We start from the raw sequence: 5,713 nt of genomic DNA on the forward strand, positions 1-5,713 counted from the left end.
AACCTTCACGCTGGAATGAGAAGCTCTGTTATCAGTCTCCCGAGGGACCTGTAGATATTCTACATTAGAAATGGGTTTGCAAAAAAAAAAAAAAAGGCTTACAGTTTTTATATGGTTTGATAAATCGAAGAGTAATCATATGCTTGTGGTGTTTATGGTAGTGCCTTTCATCTTATAATAAAATTTATTAAGCAAGGATACATAAAATCAAAGAGAAAATTGTTTGTTCCCAGAAACATAGGCTTTTTCCCCCCTCCTTCTGTGGTTCCATAGCTACTAGATTGGGCTAGTGCTCGAATTGGCAAGTTGTTTGCTCAAACTACTATTGAGGAAATGGAGGTAAATTTCACATGGTTAAATTATTTTCTTAAAGCCACATAGCAAATTATTAAAATACTTTTGAATAGAATACACGTATCTGGACTCTAAGAAGCCTGCTATATCAGAAAACTTGTAATGCTTTTCAGAATATTATCAATATGATTGATGTCGTGTATGTGCTGTGAGTGTTCTGATATTAATGCTATTTCTATTTCTTCGTGCAGAATTTGTTTCAGAGTCAATAAGTAGTCATCTACAATAAGTTTTTTTTTTTTTTAAAGCATTTTGAGGAGGAATCCAAACCATTATTACTGGAAATGCATAAATTATTTTTCAGAGTATTTCAAGAGGTTTAGCAAGTATATATTCTTAACCCTATGTGATTTATATCATTTTCTTACTTAAAATAGATTAGCAGTTCAGAAGTCTATAGCTAAGAATCTTTGGGTTTGAGTTCACTCATGAAGTAATTGATCAATGAGTTAGGAGTTCTTTTTTTGTATTACTTTAAAAAATTCAACTTGTTCTTTTTTTTAGTTTTTAAATTCTGATATATTTAAAGCAAATTGACTCATATGTGGACTGTTTGTCTATTTTTGTAAAATTGTATATGTGTGTATGTTGTGTATGTGTGTGTATATAAGCGTGTATGTATGTGTGTATATGTGTATGTGTGTGAGCTGAGGCTCTGCGAGTGGAGAAACAAGCTGAGTGAGGAGCATCTGTCTGCAAACTGTGTCCCTGAGGCGGCTGCCAGGATGAGGGTGACAATGAAGGAATGGGGGAAAGGACAGTCACTACTCACTGTACATACTTTATTTGTTTAATAATTTTTAGATTTTTAGTTCAAATACAATATCATATTAGTATGATGCACAATATTACTATTGATATTCATTATTTTATTAATTTCAGGTATATAACTTAGTGATTAGACATTTGTATAACTTAATAAAGTGATCGCCCTGAGAAGTCTAGTATCTATCTGACACCATACATAGTTATTACAATATTATTGACTATATTTCCTATGCTGTACTCTACATCCCCATGACTGTTTTGTAACTACCAATTAGTACCTCTTAATCCCTGTCCCCCTTCACCCATTCCTTTACTGCCCACCCCCTGCTGCCAATATGACAACCATCAACATGTTCTCTATGAGAACATGTTTTTTTTAGTTCATTTATCCTGTTCTCTAGATTCCACATCTAGGTGGAATCATGACATTTGTCTTTCTCTGTCTGACTTACTCCACTCAGCACAATACCCTCTAGGTCCATTCACGTTGTTGCAGATGGCAAGAGATTTCATTCTTTTTAATGGCTGAATAATATTATGTTTATATATGTATGTATGTACCACCTCTTCTTTATCCACTCATCCAGGTAGCCTCCAAAACTTGGCTATTGTAGATAATGCTGTCATGAGCATATAGCTGCACATGTCTCTTAGAAGTAGTATTTTGGAGTTTTTCAGATAAACACTGGAAGTGGGATTATTGGGTCCTTCTTTGTCTCTTGTTATAGCTGTTTTAAAGTCTATTTTGTCTGATGTAAGTATTGCTACCCCAGCTTTTTTTTCTCATTTCTGTTTCCATGAAATATCATTTTCCATCTCTTTACTTCAGTCTGTGTGTGTTTTTAGATTTGTAGTGAGTCTCCTGTAGGCCGCATATGGAAGAGTTTTCTTTCCTTATCCATTCAGCTACCCTGTGTCTCTCGACTGGAACATTTAATCTATTTACATTTAAAGTAATTATCGATAGATATCTAGTTATTCCCATTTTATTATTCATATTTTTAGTTTTTCCTCTTCTTAAAGAAGTCCCTTTAATATTTCTTGTAATACTAGTTTGGTGGTGATGAACTCCTTCAGCTTTTTGTTGAGCCCTCCCCACTATGTGTGATTTTACCTCCTTTTTTGCATTTTTGAAAGAAAAATAGAAAAAAATATTTGTCAAAACTGTATTTAATTGTAAAGATAAATATATTTTTACATTTCAAGGCCAATTTTTTCTTTCCCTCTGGGAAAAGGATACAGTGTATGCTGTTGGTGTTTTTACTTAATGCATTTCCAGCTTCTCCTAACATTTGAATTTTTACAGTTTCATTCAATTTTACTATTCTTATTTTCAGAGGAGTTATAATCTGTACTCTAATTATGTTTCCTTTTAAAATATTTAGTTGAAGGAAATTCCGTGCTCATTCATAGTTTAATACTTTTTTCATATGCCTTATCAAATTTTTGAATTCTTACCAATATTTAATATTTTTATAATGAAAATATTTGGATGGTATAACCTTACATTCCATTCCCTTGGTGTAAGTTATAGTGATTTATGGCCTATGATTTTCACATTCTTTCTCAGAAAGCAGCAAATGACCTTAGATTTTCGAAAATGCTCCTCATTTAAGGAAGTGACACTAGCTTTTGAGTTGCAAATACCTTTTTCTTATTATCATTTTATAGTCATGTTGGATTCAGTGTCTTTATTTGTCCATATTTAAGTCATGATTTGTTCAAAAGGAATCATGGTACTGACACATTTCTTTCATTATTGTGTGAAGTAACACTTAGATCTTATTTCACACTTTAAGTACTAAAGAAGAATAGAAATTATGTCTTTTGAGGAGAAAATGTTAATAAGTGACTTGAGTGAAGGAGCTAACCAGAATAGGAAGAAGTAAAAGAGATAGGGTTTTCTTTATAGGACCTGGGACAAGCTATTGAATTTCTCTGGGCCTCTATTCCCTTAGTTGCAAAGTGAGGGCAATAGATTGGATACTTTTAATTTCCCTACAGCACTGACATGTTTTGGTCTGACTGCAAAAGGCCAATAATTTGGGCTTTAGAGCTATGGGAAGAACAATAATAAGACTATCCTATCTCTCTTCTCCAGTGTGCCAGTCTTGGTTCTGTGAGCTTTAGGAGGGCACGGAACACCCTTTTTTAAATGAAATGTTTCACATAAATATAGTATCGTGACAGTCGACCAGATCTATACTAGAAAAATAATTGAAAATGACTCCGAAAGGAATTAAAATGCTGGAATCTGGACTGCCAGGTGAAAGCTGTTGTGAAGAACATGTAAAAAGATGAAGAAACTTTAGAAGATGAAAGATGAAGATAAGAACTCTAGAACATCATCAAGAATGTGGTTAGATGAATGTGGGCCCTTGACCTCATCCAGGGAGCTGAGACCAAGAGATTACCTCTTGGAAGTTGAAATAAGTTAATATGACTAGAAGATGTGCTCTCTTTACCAAGGAGATAATACAGTTTTAGTTATCCATTATCCCAAATGTAACTAACCCACACTCTTGCATAATATATGAAGTATGGGGGAAAATTCATGTTCTGAGGGGAGGTTATTAGGGGAGAGGACCATGTCTTTCAAGGCTACCAGTCTACCTTGGTTCTGATAGCAGAACCAAATTCTGTACTTGGTGGACTGTGGTTCTGCTCTGGAGTTGCAAATCAGTGATGACAATAAGAGGTCCATGGCATTCCAGGCTTGATGTTGGGAAGAGGCATAGTGAATCATCACTGCAGGGAGGTGTCAACACAGGTTGTGAATAAGAGCATTTATTCCAGCAAAAGTCTACTCACTTTGAGATAGTTGCCTTTTCTTGTTCCTTTCTTCTGAGTTCTGGCTCCGATGTATAATTTTAGGAGGCAAGCTTGTAGTAAATAGACATTTTGTAACTATTTTAAACACTGCATTAAAAGCCTGAAAGAATCACGGTATTTAACATAGTTTAGTAGCGAATACTTTTACAAACTTGTATTTTATTTTTATAAATTCCAAATGTATCAATTAGGATAGATTGAAGCTGAGTAAAAATGCCATTTTTTTTTTAACCCGGCAACCCTATAAAACCAGTAATGTCTTCATTCCACTCCTAGATTTACAGTTTTGAAAAATGTTTTCAGCATAAATGTGAGTCTGAAGAACATTTGTGGAGAGTATATCCATACTAAGGGGTAATGAGAACAAAACTCCTTTATTTCCAAGGGCCTAGCCTGAGCCATTGCGTGGGTGCCCCCAAGGACACGGGAGAGTGTCCTGGTTGTGACATCTCTCCAGCTGGGAATCCCTCTGCTGGTAATGGGAACAGTCCTTGCTATGAGGAATGTCATTTTTGGTCTCGTGCAGAAAGTGATATTTGCCTGCTGTGTTAACATTGCCAGAGTTTCATAAAGCCCGATCCAAAGACAATTTCAGGTTTATATTAAACATCGAGAGGAGAGAACTGTAGTATCGGGGAGGAGGAAGTCTGGCTTATCTCTTTGGCTCTTCTCATCTCTCATTCCTAAGATTACTTCTTGATGAGTTGAAACTTTTTGCACAACAGAAATAGAGTATTACATTTTCCCCAGGTTGCTTCAGGTAATACATTTGTCTCTCCAGGTATCATATAGTATACACTTTCCCCTAGAATCTCCGCCTTCATCACAATTGGTAATCATTCTTTATACCTTCCTCGAAGGTGTGTCGAAGTTTAAGGAAACGCTGCCATCCCCGGCCATGCGTGCATGACATGTCGATAAGGCCTTGTTGCAGCCTCCAGGATTGTCTGTTGCCAGTGCATGAAAGCATGAGCGCCGTGCTGTTTGGAAGGGACCCTTTGTAGAACCCCCGACCCTAGGAGGAAAAGCAAATTGGAGTGTTAGGTTATTGGTTGGTTTAAATTTATGATTCCCTCTGGATATATTTAGTTGTAGTGACAACTTTCATACGTTTCGCACTTAGACTTTCTGGGGGTGGAGGAAAGGTTTAAAAGCAAAATAATCATAGTATTTTGTAATATTTTAAGGTAGGAGATAAAAAACATACCATAAGTGCAGACCTGATCTGAAGTCGTGGAAGATGGAAGAACCCATCAGGACTGTGGTTATCTCTAGCTATGTCGATGTTCCAGGGAAGAGGTTTCCCAGCTCTTTGGGGAATTTGTGGCATTATAGAGGCAAGGTGATCATGACTGAGGAGAAACATTAGTAGACACATGGACAGAGAACATCGCACAGTGGTCCTCCCTTGTCTGGTGGGGAGATGTTCCAGGACCCCCAGTGGATGCCCGAAACTGCGGATAGTACGGAACCCTCTACATGCTATGTTTTTTCCTGTACATACACCTTTTCACTTAAATGAGCACTTTCTGCTTCTCTTTGGCATATACGAATTACCAGCATGACTACTCTCGTGCTCTGGGGCCATTATCAAGTAAAATAAGGGTGACTTGAACATAAGCACAGTGATACCCTACAGTCTACCTGAATGCCCAGATGGCTACTAGGTGACTAACGGGGTGAGGGTGTATACAGCATGGACACACTGGACAAAGGGGTGGAGCTGGACTTGCGAGCTTTCGTCATGCACTCAGAATGG

General features: G+C 36.8%; 1 long non-coding RNA gene across 1 annotated transcript in view; it reads left to right on the top strand.

Annotated features, from left to right (window-relative positions):
- Positions 1-1,281: 1,281 nt before the first annotated feature.
- Positions 1,282-5,713, top strand: part of LOC111747146 — a 4,787-nt gene continuing 355 nt past the window's right edge. Inside the window, exons 1-2 of the long non-coding RNA XR_002783411.1 lie at positions 1,282-1,412; positions 1,981-1,986. This is a non-coding gene — a long non-coding RNA (uncharacterized LOC111747146). The remainder of the gene's footprint in view (positions 1,413-1,980; positions 1,987-5,713) is intronic.

The sequence above is a fragment of the Pteropus vampyrus genome, unplaced genomic scaffold, assembly GCF_000151845.1.
Source record: "Pteropus vampyrus isolate Shadow unplaced genomic scaffold, Pvam_2.0 Scaffold8, whole genome shotgun sequence".
In the NCBI taxonomy this organism is placed as follows: domain Eukaryota; kingdom Metazoa; phylum Chordata; class Mammalia; order Chiroptera; family Pteropodidae; genus Pteropus; species Pteropus vampyrus.